Source organism: Mesoplodon bidens (assembly GCF_964165515.1).
Source record: "Mesoplodon bidens genome assembly, chromosome: 6".
Taxonomy (NCBI): Eukaryota; Metazoa; Chordata; class Mammalia; order Artiodactyla; family Ziphiidae; genus Mesoplodon; species Mesoplodon bidens.
Window position 1 is genome coordinate 70505383 of NC_138162.1, and position 21496 is coordinate 70526878.

Consider the following 21496-nt stretch of genomic DNA (forward strand, 5'->3'; position numbering starts at 1 on the left):
TTACTTTAGGAGCAAAGCTGGCAGCTTGAGAATCCTGGTGTGAAAATACAGTGATGGGATTTCCAGCAACCAGGAAAATGACTCTGGTGACCTGTCTGATTTTACTTGAAAGAGACGTTTAGGGTGATTGACAAGAGGGCGAAAAATGGGCTTTGTTCTTATGGCTGTTCTGAGGTGAATCACTGACGCAGCTGGCTGTGTGTGTGTGTGTGTGTGTGTGTGTGTGTGTGTGTGTGTGTGTGTGTGTGTGTGTGTGTGTGTGTGTGTGTGTGTGTGTGTGTGTGTGTGTGTGTGTGTGTGTGTGTGTGTGTGTGTGTGTGTGTGTGTGTGTGTGTGTGTGTGTGTGTGTGTGTCAGAGACATAAAAACAGGAACAGAGAGACAATGCCCATGTGTGTTTGAGAGTTTCTCTGCCAGTGAAAGAGAGAGAATACTTGTTTCCTCAGAAAATGAAATGGAAGTTTCAATAGAACAGAAGACAATGTTATTGCTACTGAGGGAAGGATTCAGTCATATTTGGTGGTTGCTTTCTAATCACTTGCATGCTACCTTGATAGATCTAATCTCACTACTCTACAGATATGCTTCCTCTTCTATAGTAAATAATACCATCTTCCCCTTCTGCTCACTCGCCTCAAGTTTTATTACCACTATAAAACTGAAAGTCACTTCTTGTTTCATTTAAATCAACTAGAAAGACAAAGTACCCAGCCAGGTTGTGTTTGATCCAAGAAAGCAAAAAGCCTTCAACTTCCTTGGGTCTCTCAGCAACATACTGAAAATTTCTAGAAAAGGTAGTGAGGTAGACAGTCAGGTGCCATCCACCAGAATGCAAGTTTCCATGATGGCAGGGTTTTCTAAAGTCTGTTTTGTGTGCTATTGTATGTGCAATACCCACTGCAGTGCCTTGTTTGTATTAGATGCTCGATAAATATTTTTGGAATGAATGTACTGTCCTGTTTTTCTGTCTGATGTTTCTGCTGAGTTCTGTTTTGCAAGGAACACTCTATAGCAACAAAAATTTATATTTCCTCCTTCTCTCTCTCTCCCTCTCTCTCTCACCAATCCCCCACCCCCCAACACACACACACACTCCCAGCTGCTATAAGAATTATACTGTAGCTTTGTCTAGAACCCACAATCATTTCCTTTTTTGCATTTCTGACAGGAAAATATATGAAGTCGTAAAAAGATGATTAGCATAATGATTTATTGAGAAGTTACCGAAGGAAGTATCAGAAGAATCCCACCTAAAAAAGAAACCTGTAGCCTCTTTCTCTGGATGGTCATTATTTACTCTGTTCAAAATACTACAAGGTGTAATATTTCCCTGAATGTTTTGAAACAAAATCTTCCTGATGATGGGAACAGGGGGATGACAAGTACTTGGGCCACCCAGGGTTTTTATAACCTAAAGTTAAATATTCTGATATACTACCAACTCTTTCATCCCTCCTCTGTTTTTCCAGCAATTATGAACCCATCGGCTGGACACTGTGTAAATCTTCAAGGGAAATGTAGCTGCATAATGTACCTGATAATGGCATGAAGTCCTGTTAATTCTCAGGCTAATCTCAGAGCTTCCTTATTTCTCCCCATTATTTGTTTACTGTGTTATTTCTACAGGAAAGAAACAGCAGAAATTTTTCCATTATAAGATGAAGGGTGGGAGCATTTGAGGGTATAAAATGATGCTTCTATGAGACTATTCATGATTACAGCCAATGATTCTCCAGGTTCTTTGTTTAAGAGATAGAATGCATAGTCTATTGTGAGCCTGAATGAATGATCCTTATTACATGCCTCTCTAATGCAGATAAATTACATAATCCTTACTGAAGTTTAATAGAAAGATGCTGGATAAGGCAAGTATTTTGCCAGGAGAACCATATACAAAGTTGATAAAGTTGTCACATTTCAGATTGCACTTCTGATCTGGACTTCTCTGTATCACTGAAGTGACTCACATAGGTTGGCCCACATAGACAAACTCACAAGAGACATTTTACTGGGAGAATTCTAACTTCCTCTGGGCTGACACTTGGAACCTCTGCCATGCATATCTTCTCTCTGTTGGAAAATACCACAGGAAGCCCAATTCCAACTAGAAGGCTGCATAGTAAGCATGAATTCAGCTAAAGGGAAGCTAGTTACCTAATTCAAATGAGACAAGCATTTCATGTCTTCTCTTTCCTCAAATCTCCCACTAATACTAGTTGATGACTTTTCATAATTCATTGAATAGTAGCCATGGGATGGGAACAACATCATCTTTCTATCACTGACACTTGTACCTCTCCCCTGCTTCCTTACTGTCTCTGAAGGTCAAGCTCATATCCTTTCCTGTTCTCTCAAGACCTTTCCTCTTCCAGTTACCCATTCTTGCTTGTGCATGCACATTGTGTCTCCATCCACTTGCTTATTCTCCTCAGCACACAGACATGTTTTAGCATCTCCCGTCTTACACACACACAACACCTCCACTGTCCATGCAGTCCCTTGCCAGCTTCTGCCTCATTTATCTGTCCCCCATCATGACCAAATTTCTTGAAAATGTCTTGAAAAGCTGAGTACACACAAATGCTGTCTGCACTTCTCACATTACCTTCACTCCTTAACCCAATACCACCTACCAGGTGACCTAAATATATCTTCATCTGGTCAAAGATATCAGTGATTTCCATGTTGGCTAATCCAAAAGACACCCTCTGTGTTTGCTGCACTCAAACCCTCAGCATCCTATGACAGAGATGTCTTCTTCCTCCTGCTCTGGCACTCTGCTCTCTTGACTGCAGCCTACGCCATACATCTGGTTGTCCTTCTCCCTCACTGACCACATTCCTTCTGTTCCCCTGGCTCCTGTTCCTCCTCTACCTGACATCTTAATGTGGCAATTCCCCAGGGCTTCATCTCGGCTGTCTTCTTCCTCTATACATATTCTCCAGCTGCATTACAAGTCATTTGGCTTTAAGTACATAAGTATGCTAATGATTTCCACATTTATATCTCTGGCCCAGACCTGTCCCCTGAACTCCAGGCTTATATACACATCCAACTTCCAATCTGACAGCTCCACTTGGATAATTCCCAGACATCTGAAACTTTAATGCACAAAAAGTAACCCCCAAACCTTTTGTCAAAATTATTTCCTCTTCAGCTCTATCTTCTCCATCTCAATTGGAATGGCAACACCCCACCCAGATACTCAAGCCAGGAGCCTTCCACCATATTCAATGTATTCATAGATTCTTTCCGTTATATTTCTGAATATAGTTGACTTCCACCACCTTAGTTTAGGCCTTCCTCAGCTCTCACCTAGGAGGCTGCAAAGCCTAAAAATCAGTCTCCCCATTTCCAGTCTTGCTCCTCTCAAACCCATGCTTCAAATAACCACAAGCATGGCATATTTAAATATTCACCAGCTTATATCACTGCCTGTTTAAACTTTCTAAGTGTTTTCCACTCCACACAAAATCAAATCAGATTCCTTACTATTGCCTGCAAGACCCTCCATGAGCTAAACCCACAAAGGCTCCAAACACACCTCACTACATTCTGATGGCACTGTCTTCTTTCAACTCCTGGAAATTCTAAGCTTCTATCTGCCTCAACCTTGTGTGCGTTCTGTGCCTTTTTCCTGGAATGCTCTCCAGACATTCTCCTTCTTCACAAGTCTCCTCCTGCTCATCCTTTCAGGTGGTCTCAGCTAAAATGTCTCGGACTTTCCCTTAACTAACCTATCTAAAGCAATCCCCTCCACTTGTCACACTCCCCGTACACCCTATTAGCTATCTCAGCCCTTGGTTCATTTACTTAGTAATGTTTAGCACAATTTGCAATTCTTTTGGTGCGCTTTTTAAGTGTGTTTACTTTTGTTGGTCTGTCTCTCCCACTGGGATCTAAATGCATGAGGGAAGGAATTTTCTCTGACCTCATCACTCACCACTGTATTCCTCATAGGAGTATTTGGCACATGCAAAGTTCTCCAAATATATTTCTTGAATTAATAAATGAACAAGTGAATGTCTTTAAATAAAGATTAGAGGTGTCCCCACATATTCACTACAATCACCATTTTTAGTGGAGGCACTTTCTAAGGAACACAATGGAAAAAGCTGTGCAGGGGATTTGGAGTTCAAACCTCGGCCACCGTTAGAGTTGTCCAGCTTCTCAAAAATGCTCTGGGTTTGTGTCTTGGGGGAGACAGGAAAGAGGCATGTTTGGGGAAGGGTGGAGAAAATCACAACCCTCTCAAGGGAGGCCCACATTGTCTAGCTTAGAAAGACAACCCACAGATACAGAGGATCTGCCTTTCCTCAAAAAACCCTGATTTCTGTCAATGGTTCCTTTGCTTCTCCCCTCCCCATTTTCTCTCTCTTTTCATGTAACTCCTGAGTTAGTGGCCACAGAGGAAGCAATCAGACAGAGGAAACACCTGTCAAATATTCTGGCCATGAGAGAAGAAAGAGCAAGCAGCTTAAGAGAAAATAAATTCAAAAGAAAACCAATTCTAGGCTGCCAAACATGAAGTTTCTTTCTTATTTAATTCTGTATTTGCAGAAGGCAGCAAGGCATAGAGGTAAAAGCGTGGGCTGATGTATTTGTTCCCTGTGACTGCTATACCAAATTACCACAAACGTAAAGCCATGCAAATTTATTCTGAAGGTCGGAAGTCCAAAATGGGTCTCACTGAGCGAAAACCGAGGTGTTGGCAGGGTTTCCTTCCTTCTGTATGTTCCAGGGAAGAATTAGTTCTCTGCCTTTTCTAGCTTATAGAGGATGCCTGAATTTCTTTACCTGTGGCTGCATCACTTTGACCTCTGCTTCCATTGTCACATCTCCTTCTCTGACTCTGACTTCTTATCTCCCTCTTTTATGGACCCATGTCATTACCTTGGTCCACCCAGATAATCCAGGATAATCTCTATCTGAAGAGCCTCAATTTAATCACATCTGTAAAGTCTCTTTTGCTATTCACAGGTTCTGGGGATTAGGACATGGACATCTTTGGGGGAACATTATTCATTCTACCACGGCTGGGTCCCAATTTTAGTTTTGTCACTTACATACTACTCTGTGCCAAGCACTATGCCAAGTACTTTACATATTTTTAATTCAATCCTTTAAAAATCCCTGAAATAGAGGTACTCTCATCTGTATTTTATATATGAAGAAACAGTAGCTTGGCAATGTGAAGCCACTTGGTCTTATGGTCTTATGTTGGTAACTCTGGTAGAGCAAAAATATAAACCTGTGTCTGCTTAAATCCAGGCCCCTGCACCTGGCTGCCATGTTGATTGGAACTTCTGCACTAACAGTCTGGGCACACAGGAAACGTTCAATAAATGGTGAGCTATTATTGTTTTTACAGTAGTAAGTTCTACCTAACCTCAAACAGCTATGTGACTCCTCTGAATTTTTGATTCCTCATAGGATCATACATTCACTCTTTCATTTGGCAAATACTTACGATGGTCTAATACTCTGCTAGGTACTGTCATATTGTTCTAAATGCTACTGTGCAGTTAAAATGAAACAATGGATTGTCTCAAGGTCCAATACATAGAAGATACCACTGAATACTATTCCCATTTCTCTTTTCTTCTTTAGATTATAACCTTCTTGAGGTTTCATCTAATTTTCTGATTGTTCTGATTTGTCTGTGAGTGTTTCTTTCATTGCAGTTTAGCACAAAGCAGTGATTCCATATAACATTTGCCAGGTTGAATTGGTTTCTATGTGATCTATGGTAAGTCAATGACTTTGAATAGTTCTCTCCTTCTAATGGGTTGTTGGTGGTTTAATTATAATCTGTAGAAGTCCAAAAATCATAGTTTTCAGGAAACAATTCGACTCTAAAACTGGGGTGATATCTTTCCAAAGTGACTTAACCCTGTTTTCCAATATGTGGAAAGAATATGTATGTGTGAATGTCTGGGAATGAGTGACAGGGTGGAGAATGGAGAGGTGAAGGAATTCCAGAGTCTGCTGGAAAAAATACCAGAGTAGGACAAAGGACTCTCTAAAGCTTGGCCAAGGGGTAGCTTTGAGACTCATTTACAGATGGGCCCATATACACAAAGGAGAGGAAGACACCACATGAATGGACCCACATGTGGCTGCAAACGTTCTCTGTGTTTTAGGGCAGGAGGTTTTTCATCAATTTCCTATCATTTGTTCTTTGACCCATTTTTTACTTCCTACTCTTCTCTATCACAATTTTTCCTTTCATTTCTTTGTCTTACAATATCATATTATCCATTCTAAGCAATCCTCACTAAAGAAATTAAATATAATAAAGATATATTGGATCTTTTCCTTTTTTTCAAAAGGAATATCTGTGAAACAAAAGTTTGTCAGGTCGAATTTCTAAAATAAATCTTGGCACAAGGGCCCTGATGAAGTAATAATCCAGCTTCTGTTGGAGTACCATGGTGCCACTGATGGACCACTCAATAACTTGGCATCTCTTGTCAGGAACTCATTGAGGTCCTGCAAATTTAATCTAAAAATCTTCATAATTTAAAGAACTGCTAGGGAACAAAGGCTATGAAACAAGCAAAGAAACTCACATCATTGCTGGTAATATTAGAGTAGGCCAGAACGGGAGGTTATATTGGAAAGTAAAAACCGAAATTTCTAGTGTTATCAAATATCTTCTCTAAAGATGAAATTCAGTGGCAGTGTTTTAGGTTTTAACATTATAGTCATTAATGTTAAATGATGAAGTCTGAATATATGTTACATGACTAAGTCACAAATAATGCCTTAATGCAACTGAAGAGAAATCAGAATGGCTCTAAATATAATTCTTAACAATCTGCCATTCCTTTTTTTACTCTGTTTAACATTTGAATTTCACATAATTCTGGGTTTAGGGAAGTAATAGAAGGACATGTGGAGATCACTGGACTAGACATTAGAAGAGCTGATTTTTAATCTCTTTTCTGCCAGTAACTAAATTGTGTGATCTTAAAAAGGACACAATCACTGTGACTTGTTCTTCTCGCTATATAAGTGGTTTAAACTAGATAAATTTTAAGACTCCTTCAGACTCTAAATCATTAAAAATGTGTGGCCAATGTGCTTTAGAAAAGACTTAACATATGTTGTGTAGAAACCTTATTCTGCAGGATGTTATATATGTATGCCTCCTATGGACATCCATTCCATCAACAACTACTTATTAAGGGCCCTCTTTGCATCAGATACTAAAGATACTCTTTTGGGCAAAAACTGGCATGGTCTTGTCCTCAAAGAGTTCACAGTCTAGGGGGAAAGGTAGACATTTATCACATAATTATATAAATAAAATATAGAATGATAATTGTAGTACTGCTTTGGAGAGGTACACAATGCTATAAGCATACACAAGAGGAGATTTCAATCTGGTCAGGGAAGATCAGGAAAGATAATGGGGGTGAGAATTGAAAGATGAGTTTAGGTGAGGAGGAAAGGAGAATAGATTTCTAGGTAAAAAGGACAACATGTTTAAAGGCCCTGTGGTTGCCAGGAACATATGAGGGACTGGAAAAATCTCTTAAAATGAGATGTACTATGCCATGTTTCTTTCAATATTTGCTCTTGAAATGGTTTTCTTTTCTTTCCCCCCAAAAGTAGCTAATGGAAATCATATTCCCTATAACAGATTTTGTATAACACTTCTTAAGAGTAATTTAATATGAGTTGGCTCTGTCTTTGACCCTGCCAAAGGGGTCTTATTTCTGGAATGCCAGTGGATCCTATTGCATGTGCCCTTGGCATGGGCCTGAGATAGACAATTTTCCCACATTGTTTGTAGGATCCTTTAGTTTTATGATGTAGAGGAGAGAACAAGATGATGAATATACATGTGTATATGGGAATATTTTTGTTTTTCACTTTCATTTATTTTTAAATAAAAATTGTATATATTTAAGGTATAAAGTACAATGAATACATATGTATATATACATGTTTAGTGAGATGACTGTTACAGTCAAGGCAATTAACATATCTTCTCCTCACAGGGTTACCATTTTTTGTGAGATGAGAGCACCTAAAATCTACTCTCTTAGCAAATTTTCAGTATTCAATGCAATGTATTAACTGTAGTCATCATGCTGTATGACAGATCTCTAGACTTATTCATCCTACATAACTGCAACTTTGTATCCTCTGACCAACATCTCCCCATTTCTTACACCTGTCCACTCTTTCCCACACCTGGTAACCACCATTCTATTCTCTGCTTCTATGTAACTGACTTTTTTAGATTCCACACATAAGTGAGATTGCAGTTTTTTTCTTTCTGTATCTGACTTATTTCACTTAGCCATAATGACTGACAAGTTTATCCATGTTGTTTCAAAAGGCAGGATCTCTTTCTTTTTTAAGGCTGAACAATATTCCAATATATACATAACATTTTCTTTATCCATTCCTCCAACAGCAGACACTTAGATTGTTTCCATATCTTGGCTACTGTGAATAATGCTGTGTGAACATGGGGGTGCACTATCTATTTGAGGTGCTGATTTCATCTCCTGTAGGTATATACCCTGAATAGGGATTGCTGGATCATATGGTCATATGAATTGCTGTTTATATCTTTAGTTTTTTAAGGAACCCCTGTACTGTTTTCCATAATGACTGTACAAATTTACATCCCCACCAACAGTGTACCAAGGTTCCCTTTGCTCCATATTCCTGCCAACACTTGTTATTTCTTGTCTTATTGATGACAGCCATTCTGACAGGTGTGAGGTGATATATCACTGTGGTTTTGATTTGCCTTTCCCTGATGATGAGTGTTATTGAGTGCCTTTTAATACACCTATTGGACAGTTGTATGTCTTTTTTGGAAAAATGTCTATTCAGTTTCTCTTCTCATTTTGTAATCAGGTGGTTTGTTTGTTGCTATTGAGTTGTATGAATTCCTTATGTATTTTGGATATTAACCCCTTATCTGATACATGGTCTGCAAACATCTTCTCAGATATGGAAACATTTCATAGGACACTGTGGATAATGCCAGTGAAGATTTTTACATGCTACACATTTGTGGTATAAAGGGTGCTCAATTTCTGAAACCATGAACGAAAGTGTGTATGTGAGGGATGGGGGAAGATGAGATAGTAAAGAGAAAAATCTTATTTCAAAGCCTTTTCTTCTTAGGTGGAGGACAAACCATTTTCAGAGAAAACTTTTAAGGACAAGCCTCTTCATCAATTTGGAGGGGAAAAAAATAAGGTTTTTGACAAAGCCAAGATTCTCTTTTGAAATGGAAATATTTACAATGATGAGGAGCTAAATAGGTCATGTCGTAGAGAAGGCTATCATCATTGTGGTTAGCACTGAAATAACGTTACCTTTTTGGGGAGCATAGCCTGAGATTGGGAATGCTTTTAGTAGCCAAACAAAACAGAAAAGAAACAGCTACAGTGGCCTAAAAAGAGGGTTTCATTTTTCTCCCATCAAGAGAAGACTAGGGGTAAGGCAGATGCTGACTTTGGTCTAGAAACCAACAATGTTTCTGTAATTTTCTTTTTCTTTCCTTCATGGTCAAAAGTTGATAGTTACAGAGCAAATTATCTGATGATCACATCTATATTCAAGATAGAAAAGTGAAAGTTTTCCCAGAGACTTTTCCCCTCAAAGTTTCTTGGTACATTTTTTTCTCTTGTTACATTTGATTGCCCAGAATTGGGTCATATGACTATCCCTTGGCTGTAAGGAAGACTAAAAAAGAGGAGACAAAATAGTCAAAAGTGACTTGGACCAATCTTAATTCATCACCAGAAGCTATGCGTATCACTGTTCCATGAGCAAGGTTTCCATGAGTGAGGAAGAAGAGAGATGGGTGTGGAAAAATGCAAATAACAGAGCTTTTCCCAAGGAAAAACTCTTTTTCAAGAGTTTATTGTTCCTGCTACTGTTGTTATTGTTTATTTTGTTTATTTGTTTCTTTATTCTGGTCCTGGAGAAGTTGGAGGCTCAAACTCCAGGTCAGGGAAATATGATCAAATCATTCTTTTTAGTTGGATGTAATCTTCTTCCTGCAACATGGCACTAGGGCACAATTTCCCAAACAATTCCATTCTAATGTTCCAATAGAGAACCCGCATCATAAATATTTCATGAGGAGTTTATTAAAATATACATTCCTATGCACCCACTCTCAGAGATTCTAATTCATTAGATCTGTGTTTAACAGGGAATTCTGTTCACTTACTACAGAGACCATTTGGAAAGCACTGGGTCTGGGGATTATAAGAACATAATGGGCATGTAAATTCTGCCTCCCCCACTCCCACACCCAACAAGCTGAAATATTTTTCTATTATCCCTAAGCCTTCAGAATAATCTTGTCAGAGCCTGGTCTTTGCTGTGCTGAGGCAATAAAGAATAGACCTGGGTCAAATTTTGAGAAAAAACAGTGTAGGGCTAAAGAGCTAGAGCTTGGAGGAGACAGTTACACAACAACAAGGGGGACTGGCAGAGTATTGGAGTAGGAGTCTGGTGCCAGAGAGCCGGCTAAGGTGACAAGAATAGCCAGGATACATTTGTGAAATATGTACGCATCCCTCAGAGATTCTCAGAAAACCTGAGGAGTGGAATGAAGGAAAACACTGGACTTTCTGGATTAGGTTGGGATGAAAGTTTAAATTATTGCTGATTGGACCCTTGAGGACTGTAGCTGCCTGGACACCTGAATTATAGTAATATTTGTTAAATATGAAAACAAAGAACATGAAAGAAGCCTTGACTGAAAGCCCATTTTCTGAAATGCATCTTCAGAGTTATCATGGAAGGCAGGTGTCACTGCACCCATTGGTGTTGGTAAAGCATGTGGGCTTAGATTAAGCAGATATTTACAGCCACAATGCTGGGAAATGGTAGAGACTGCTTTTGAGACAAGATCATTTATTCCAAATCCTTTGTGCTTCTCATGACAACATTTGCCTCTCTACCTATATATACCACCTTCCGTCAAATTAAAAAGTGACACTGGTGAATTGCTAGAATCTGAGAATTAGCTCTTCATCACCTGTGCCAGTCACTTATTGAGATTTGTTCAATATGTGCCTGCTACTGGTGAAAGTACTTTCTCCAAACTCTTTCCCATTGTAGTCAAGCCTGTGATGGATACACTTTAAAGGATCCTGAGAGACTCTTCTGTTCATGGGCAAAAAAGGAGAGACGTGGAAGATAATACGAGAGGAAGAGGCTCTCGGACTTCATGACCCAACAAGACCTGCACAGATTATTAAACAGTTTCAAGTGACTTAACCATGACATGGAGCCTCCTGAGAACAACAGGGTCATTGTCACCACTGTTCCAGCGGAGGAAGTTGAATGACTCGAGTACTTTCCAGCTCTCAGAGAAAATGAAAGGGGAAAGGAAGAAAAGAGTGTTTATTTGCCTGGGTCACTGGGCCAGCCCAGCCGTTATGAATTCTCTAAGGCTTCATTGCTATAGATATGTTTGCACACACATATTTGTGTAATAGCCAAGAATCCCAGAACAACTGGCTGAGATACTCCTATGAGGAATAGGTCTGCCATTAAAAACAAGACACTACTAATTTCCCCTTTTACATTGTACTACCTACTCACTAGCTCATTAACCTGTTTACATTGTTTAAGTAGAAGTTGTATAAGTTTACTAGATATCAATAGCAGGCATAACAGGCTGGGTTGTGCTGCTATAACAAATAACCCTAAATTTCAGTGGTTTATAACAACCAAGGTGTTTTTCTTGCTTCACCTATGCATCCATTGCAGGTTGGTAGTGGCCTCTGTTCCATGTCATCCTCACCCAGGGACCAAACATGATGGAGGCACCACCATCTGGAAATCCATAGGTCAGTGAGGTAGATAGAAGGGGAGGTGAAGAATCATGCATGTTAAAACATTTCACTGGCCAAAGAAAATCAAATGGCCTCAATTAATTTCAAGGTGGGGGTGTGGAAAGTGCAATCTTCTCTTGTGCCCAGAAGGAAAGGGAAATAGTATATTAATGGAAAACAGTAATGTCTGTTACAAAAATTGGTATGCTACTACCAAAAAATCCCTGTCCATTAATTTGATCCAATGCACCACAAACTAGAACTGGCCTCAGAGTTTGTCTATTTCCAAATTAAGCTTTTCCATGGTACCAATTCAAGTCCTGAGCTTGAAGGCAAACTCTGCAAGGGTCACACTCTGTAAGTCACTGATCCCAGAAACATTCTTGGCGGCATCCAATACCTTTGGCATTTCTCCACCACCATTCTTCTCATGCCTAACTTGAGCTGAGACACAACCACAACATCAAAACGTAAAATCACTGGTTTTTAACATAATTAATGTGTTTGAGGACTCCCTCTGTTTTTCTTCTCAAGCTCATATCTGAACTTTACCTCATCCTCATGTGTTCTCCACAAATGGGGCTCAATGACTCACTGAAGCTCAGGGACAGAGTAAGAATGCTTGTTTTATGTTATTTGGTGATTTAAAAAAAAACTTGAAGTTTTATTATTTGTGTCTAATTCAAAAATTTCCAAACCAGAGCAGATATGTCAAATGGTTTCATTAAAAGGAATGGTTGACTACTTATCCACAGGGATTATGCCCCCTTCCTTTCCCTTCAGTCAGAGTGAAGGATTTGGATGGGACTAGAGTTAGAGTGAATCAGGAGAGGCAGCTGAGCTGTGGAGTGATGGATTCACTCATACTCACATCTCACAGTCATGGGTTAAGGAGCATAAAGAAGTATCTATGGGCTTCCCTGGTGGCGCAGTGGTTGAGAATCTGCCTGCTGATGCAGGGGACACGGGTTCGAGCCCTGGTCTGGGAGGATCCCACATGCCACAGAGCAACTAGGCCCGTGAGCCACAACTACTGAGCCTGCGTGTCTGGAGCCTGTGCTCCGCAACAAGAGAGGCCGCGACAGTGAGAGTCCCGTGCACCGCGATGAAGAGTGGCCCCCGCTTGCCACAACTAGAGAAAGCCCTCACACAGAAACGAAGACCCAACACAGCCAAAATAAATAAATTAATAAACTCCTACCCCCAACATCTTCTAAAAAAAAAAAAAAAAAGAAGTATCTATGAAATCTACTAGGTAGCAGGCTCAGTGCCAAGTTGTTCTTAACTCTAGGAGATCCAGGGGTTGGTGCCAAGAAGTTCATGAATCCCTGGCATGAAATGCAAGATTGTTGGCTTTTATGCATATATCTATTCTTCTCAGAAGAAGCTTCATAGCTTCATCAAATTCTCAAAGGGATCAGGATCCATAAAACATCAAGAATCTCAGTAGGAAGATAAATAAGAAAGAAGGTCCACACTCTCCAGAAACTTATATAGACCTGTATAAACCACACTATATATAGACAAGTGCAAGTTGCTTTACATAATGGATGCATCTCTAAAAGTCAGATATAAATCACATAATATTTAAACTGTGATGGTACTTATGTAAACTAAATAATCCTTCAGTAAGATGATCAATGTCTAGTCTATAAATTGTATTTAAGTTCAAATTTTGCAATAGAGAAATATATAAGATATTTCAGATAAATTGTACTTCCTAGGTACTATCAAATTACATGTTAAAATTCACAGGACATAAGCACATGCATGCATGCACACATACACACAGATACACGCACAAATATACTTCTTTCATGTTCCCAAACTAACAGTCACAGAGACCAGGTCAACATGCTCCTTGCATTATACTTCCCTTCTTCTATGATCATGCCATTCCCTTACACCCCATCTTCCCATAGTCCAGGATACTCTGACAACTTTCTCACTACTTCTCTCAATGCAGGGTCCTCTTGTTCAACACTATGACATAGATAATATCATACATAAATATAGCTAAATTTCTACATGATAGAGGATAGAAATGTATGAGCCTAATTCAATAATAAATATTCCATTCCTCTTTTCACAGGCATCTCACCCTAGATGTAATTTTTCATTTTCCTTTAGAAGTTTAGACATAAGGATCATGGAATAGCAGAAAGGACACCAGACTTACAGTCAAGAGACCTGAGTCCAATGCCTGGCCCCCATGCTTGGCTCCACTCTTTATCTGTTCCATGTGACCAAGTCACTTATCTTCTCTGAAGCAGCTTCCTCATCTGTAGAATGAGAAAATAGTACCTAAGTAAGTGAAGGTTACATAAAGAGCTGCTGTTACATTAACGAAAATAATGATGAATAATAGTGAATGAACCTAGCACATGGGGTGGTAAGTAGAAAATGCTCAGACACTTAATAAATAAATGTTACTTGAATCTGATCACAGCAAGTGCATTCAACCAAAAGATGGAATATTTCACATTAGGCTGGTTTCCTAGTATTTCCAGTTGGGTCTAGAAACAAAATGCCTGAAGAGCCTATTTTCAGAATTTCCTAAAACTTTTTTGAGAGAGTTTTGAATAGCTAGCTGGGATATAGATCCAAAACAAGACAAAAAACTTGATCATTTACACCCCATTTGGTGTGCATAGTAATATCCTTATGTGAAAAAAAAAGTTTCCCATATTGCATTAGAAAAAACTTCGACTTCTTCAGTTATCTAAAATGACATGCTGAAAATATATAAAAGATTCCTAAAACCTTTTTTTTTCTAATGGTTGAGAAATTGAGGAAGCCCTGGAAGTTCCATTATGATTACCATATGATAGTGGCATTTCACATGCTTCAACCTAATTCATGAGCATACTACGTGTAAGGTTTTGAAATAGGCATTTATGATTCTAAACACTATCAAATTAATTGTGACATTGAAAATACGCTATTCCCAGCACTTTCCACAAAACTAGATGAATGGAAGCCACTTCTCCCATGCCTGTTAACGTATCCTTGATCTCTGCTGTCCTCCCTTACCTTACCCACTGGTACCATGTGACTCCTATCCTGTAGCACATTGCAAGTGCCTTCTAAGACTCTGGGTCTTATTTTTCTTTTGAATTAAAAAGCACTGTACTGGATCAACATGGATTTGATGGAAATTCTCAGCTGGCTGAAAGTTGGATATGAAAAAGCAGATGATGGAAATGCCCCAGTGTTGATAATGGGAACAGCAAAAGATCAAGACAGTAGAGGATTCTTGAGAGTTGGTGAAACCATTGTTGATATGGCCAATCATGGCCCAATTTTCACTCATTCCTTTGAAGGCAGGCATGTCTGTGTTCTGGGGTTATTCAGAGTTTAGGCTATTCCCTCTGTATAAGTGCCCTTCCCATCAAACACATAGAAATCCTGTTCATTCTTTAAGGCCCTTAATCTTCCATAACACTCATTTTCCATAAAAAAAATATAATAATAATAATCAATCCTTCATGTTCCAGTGACATTTTGTTTAGACCAATAATTTACTGCTTAGTGCTTTGCATTGAACTGGGAAATCCTGGGAGGGCGAAGCCTGCAGCTTCTTCATCTTTGGGTGTACAGTACCTGGCACACAGGAGCCAGTGAGTAAATGTTTATGGAAACTGAACTGTGTTATCAGTCATCTTCTGTCTCTCAGGTGTCATAGCCTGAGAAATATTAGTGACCTCGGATCTGGAAGAGTGGTATAATCTACACCATTGAATACTGTCTCTGGCAGTACTATAGTATATAAAAACTAAGTAAAAGGAGTAAGACTTTGTGAACAGTAAGTAAAACAAACAAACACAAGAGCAAGGTGTAATCACTCTCAGAATCACCCTAAACCCATGACCAGTATTTTTTAAAGTAAACAGCAGAAGGGACCAACATTCTCTGATACTAGATTGATACAGTCTGGAAAATGATAGCCACCCTGTTTAACCTTTAAAGAATAAATTTCTTCCTCTCTCAATAAATGCCTGGAAGGGGGTAAGAAAGACAGAAAGAAGAAGAGAAGAAAGGAGAAATGAGAAAACTGGTTGAGAAGAAAGGATGTAAGAAAAGAAGCAAAAAATTGTGAAGGACAAGAAGCATCAGAGGGAAGGATGAAGAAAGGAAAGGTTAAGAGAAAAGAAGAAAGAAACTAATATATCCATGGGGGTATTTGCTCTGTGAGTGTTAGGCAACATCGTGTTTCTTTAACTAAATGAAGAAATTTGAAAGGATGTGGGAGATAGAAAAGCCATGGCAGGTCATATTGTGGTGAGAATCCTCCAGCTTCATTTAGGCTGCACTTTTCCCCAGGTGTCTGGCTGAGGTGCGTCTCCTAGACAGCCATGTTCGGTGATGCCATATATACACCCCTTTTATGAGATTTCATACTACCTACTTTAAGAGAGGGAACTTAAAATGCAGTAGGAAGGATTTATTAGGAATGTTGTAAATAAAATATGTTTCCTGTTGCTTGAACGATCTCAGCAGATTTGTCTCTTGCTCTGTTGTCAGGGAGGACTTTCCCAGGGAAGTCTCCGGAGAGCACTTTCAGAATGGGATCAGCCATACATCTTTCCCTGGGCGCCATTAACTTAGACACAACCCCAATTTGGATTGGGAAAAAGTTAAACCTTTTAAAAAATATGGTCTTTTTGATAAGGCCCAAGAGGGGGAAATATATACATATATACATATATATTTCAAACCTAATAGCATACTTTCTCTGTCCAAGAAGTCAACATTTTTCATGTGTCCTCCCTGAGAATGGGGCTCGCACTTTACAAGCTGTGAACCTTTGCCCCGTCGCATTTGTTCACACAGCAGGGCTGGTTTTGTCACCCACACCTGGGCCCCCCTGCCTGAGAATTGCTCAGCTAATGACCCTCTGCTTAGCAGATTTGCTCTATACAGATGCTACTTTCGCAGATGGACTTTTTTTTCCCCCTCTCTGAAGAGACTTCCCTCCTCCACTTCAAAGTCTTGATACTTGAAAACTTGATATATTTTTAACAGAAATGAAGGATTTGGAGTTAGGGAATACAGGAGAGAAATAAAAGGGAAACGGGTCAAAGAGCTACAGATGTAAATAAGCACAGTAAATTCGTAGGATTACACAAACACCTTTCACACTCTTGATTGTGCATTGGCCCCATGAAATGCCTGGGTTTCAGAAAGGGAAAAATAGCAGCTGGCATTTATTGAGCATTACAGGGAGACCTGTAAGGAGCACGTGGCAGGTATCTAGAGGCAGGGTGGGGGCTTCCTAAAATAAGGTACTATTGTGGGAATGGGAGGAATTAAATGAGTTTGTGAGACAGTAATGAATTAGCAGTTAAAGGACTTGGTTAACTACAAATGGGGAGGGAAAGGATATACTCATGGAAATGAATGTCCAGGGTTTTGGCAAAAGGCATTGGTGGATGGTTCCTTCCTTATGTGCTTTACATAATTTTGCCTGTTTCCATATTATGGCAATCATTTTATGGTATCTAAATTGCTCTTTTGCAAGTCCCTCTCCCCTATTAGACTATAATGTCCTTGAAGGTGGAGCATGTTGAACTTATTGCTATATCCCCTAATGCTAAATATTCGTTGTAAGATGGTGAGAATATGAGAATAAGAATGACTCACCCTCGGGCCAGTTGGACATCAATTCCTTCCTTGGCAATTGTTCCCTAGGCCACCTTCCCTGTACTAACTTAGACTTTTGTAAGAATGAAATCCCTCAGGTTTAGATTCTGCTTGAAGGGAATTGCTATAATGTGTCACACAAATGAGTACAGGCCTGGAGGCCAGAGGCCTAAATAAAAATCAGCCTTTGGACAAATAGTAACCTTAACTTGAGTGGAGAATACAAGGCCCAAACTGGTTCTGTACCTCCCTGAGCCCCTGAGATCTGACACCTTCCAATGCAGCATTGCTGTGCCAGGAATGAATAAGGCAAGATCTGGGAGAGAGCTGCAGACAAGTAAGAATGATAAGGGTCTAAAGATGTAAGATGTGTTTCTATTCTTTCTGTAAAGTGAATCGAACCAGCCTCCTTTCATTGTCCTGAGCAGAACAAAAGCTGTGAGTTTGGGGGTGTGTGTGTATCCCCCAAGATAAAATAAATGAAGCAGCAAATTAATTTCTTTAATTTCCCATTTCCCTAATTTCCTAATTTTCCTCTAACTTTATCTTTTGTTATATATATGTGTGCCCGTGTGTGTGTATATATATATATATATACATATATATATGTATATATATATGTATATATATATTCATATCTCCTTAAACAGAAAAAATAGAAAAAATGTGAATTTTCTTTGAAGGTTTAAAGTTGAAAGTGTCATATGCAGGGTATATATTTTGCACAGTCTTTATTTTTTCACAAGGTAGAAAACTGCAGCTCAAAAGAACCAAAAAATTGCTTCTGTTATATGGGGACTTCAATTTCTAATAACAGTGCAATGGGAAATAATCATTTTCCCTTGCCCATTGAACAAATTTACTGAGCAAGGAAAGACACCCACCAGTGTTTGAAGCTACTTTTTCAGGACCAGGTCTAGCCAGACAGCAAGAGGAAGGCCACAGAAAAGATATAAATAGCCTACTAACTCTTCTTTTCCCCCACTACCATCTCCTGCCCCTCATCTCTTCCTTTTTTTCAATTTTATTGCGAACAAATATTTATTCACTTAATTCTTCTGTGTCAATGCTCTTGACACAAACAGCCAGAGCTGCTTTATGAGAATTGCTTATTTTTTGGTAAAATCCCCTCACTCAGAAAGGGGGAGCAATCTCTACTCTAGACAGCTCTACAGATTGACACTAACTGCCCACTTCTAAGCATGCTGATCTCAGTGAACCCAAAGATACTTTTAATAAAGAAAAGGAGAAATCACTAAGTGTAACATATTCAGCATCAACTAAAATATCACCACTGAGCAGCACACAGTCACTCAATATTATTTAGTATTACCAACTGAGGGTCTATGTAGAGACTTCGGGTCAGATGGATATGGGCTCAAATTCACTAGATCTGTGACCTAGGGAAAGTAACTTAACCTCCAAGAGCTTCAGTATTACTATTCATAAAACTGGATAATAATAGCTACCTCTTGTGTATATAGGTGTATCTGACACCACATGTGGCCCATATTACGTGTGTCATCATTGGCAGCTAATATTAATGTTATTATTATTATCGTTGTTATTATTAAATCAGAATCTTCCATTCACATAGAAGGATCTATTGTCTTCTGCTAGTGGCCTATTTCTCTCCCGTCAGCAAGGATCAATTGTTCATCTTGATGTCTTCCTTAGCCAGCAACTCTCTCCCAGCCACCTAGGGCAAATATGGAATTGACAAGAAGACTCAGCGTCCCTGTTCACAGACTCTAGGGTCTACATCCTTCTTAGGTAACTTTAAGACAATTCTCTTTGCACATAACTCCATCACCTCTAAATGGCAAAAGCTCCCTCATGTCAGGATCACAGAGTGAGGTTTCCTCTCCTCACTACCTGCCGAAACCTGCTACAATTAGGTATGAACTTACTGTCTCCCCTAAGATCTGCTTTTTCAGTTTGCATTTGCAGGATGGGGCATGGAGCTTGGCTTGTGGTGGGCACTCAGTAAATATTAAATTAATTGACTGACTGACTGATTGATTAATTGATTAAATGTCTTTCCTAGAGAATCACTCTCCTAAATTAGAAAGTTAGGGAATAATTCAGAAAGAAATCCCTCCTGGATAGGGAGTCCACTACTCATTTTACCCACAGTCTCCTAAAAGACCCATCTCATTCTATGTCCATGGCAATGTTGGACATTCTGATCAGGTGCCATAACAAACACATTTTTAAGGCTGGCACACTGGAATTATTTCCATCCAGAGGCTATACTGGCAACTTGTTTAAGCCACCACCTGCAGGTGCTTAATGTATGGCCTCATGGAGTGAAAGCCTAGCTCCCCACAGGCATGATTAATTGAATCACAAAGAATAGAATACAGTTGCAACACACTTTTGAATTAATTTAGGGTACTTCTTTAAAAATTAAGACAACTGCAACAGCAACATTGGATTTCTATTACTTTAAATAATTTAACAATCATATCATATACATAATTTAAAGTGCACTCATGATAAATGGTCCCAAAAGGATTCAGGATAAAGTCGTTGAAGCCACCTGAAGATGAGTTTTGGAGTCCTTCACTGTTCATTCCTTTCTGGTAAATTTGGAAAATGTTACTTGCCTTGCCTATCTCACAGACTACCTGTAAGGATTCAGTGAAATAATGATGTGAAACTCTTTATAAGCTGTAAAGTGATACACAAATAGAAATCATAAATATTATTCCTACAGTTCTCTCCAGAGCAAGGCTGAGAGGCCTCCAGAGACACACCTCTTTAGATAGAAGGCTTTCTGTGTTGAGTCCTATGTTCTAAGGGCACACATGGAGACATGCAGCTTATAGGACACTGGGCATGAAAATGTTAAAGAATGAGCACCCATACACTCTGGGCCAAGAAAGGGGAGAGTGTCCAGTTATATTTATCCACAGAAAGTCAGGCATATCACAGTATCCATGTTTCTTCCCAAAGTAGGGAAACACTTTTCAATTTGGAGTTAAATTAGGAAGTGATCCTTCCTCCAAAGGGAGTTTAAACTATAGCATCCTTTGCCATCGCATGTTGAGAAGGATGTGCACACACCCAGGGAGAGCACCCAGATTAAGAAGCAGAAAATTGAACACCATGTACTTATTCCTGGTTCAAAGAGGAAGGCAGAGCTTCTGCGTCTACCTCATTGTGTCACTAGTACAGAACTTGACCCTCCACCGCACAAAAACAACTGGAAAACTGAGTAAAATAAAGGAAACAATGGTTTTCAGACATTCAACAACCTGCAGGCTAGGACTGTGATCCCTGAGAGAAAGGGAACCACAAACCAGCAAAGGCCCTGGCTTCCCACCTGGAGGCGCTTTGCAGGTGTGGAGTAGTGAGGGCTAACTGGGCAGAGTACAACCATCTCACTGAGTTGAGAAGAGATCAGAGGTGGTGAAGGCCAAGAGGGCTGGAATTTGTGGTGCAGAGAACTGGAGAGGAGGGAGATACACAGAGGAAGAGGCTCCAGAAACCTGCAGGAAGGTACCCTTGACTCTGCTGCACACTACTATGCCGTGCACGTGTAGGCTAACACTGCACAAGTCAGTCTAAGAACTATTTCCATCAGGAGCTGTAAGCTGAACAATTCCAAGAGTCCACAGAGATGGAAGGTAAGGTGTGTGTGTGTGTGTGTGTGTGAGAGAGAGAGACAGAGACAGAGACAGAGACAGAGACAGATGAGAACTAGCATATGACATCCTGGAGCACGGTGATGTCTAACAATAATGGAATCCAGAAAAGTATCAATGGAATCCAAACTTAGAAGAAATTTAAACCAAATGATAGACTATTTTCTTGATAAGATAACTATATTCAGCTAGAAATTTAATACATTTAATGTATAGTATTGCAAAGTATAGGGTCAGTGATTCTCAACAAATCTTTGGATGACTCTGTAAAATCCTAATTTATAAAATCATTGGGTTACTGTTATAAATATAGACTTTATGAAACTATTCTGGCAGCAGCCAGAACTACATGCCTGGAATAGGGAAAACCAAG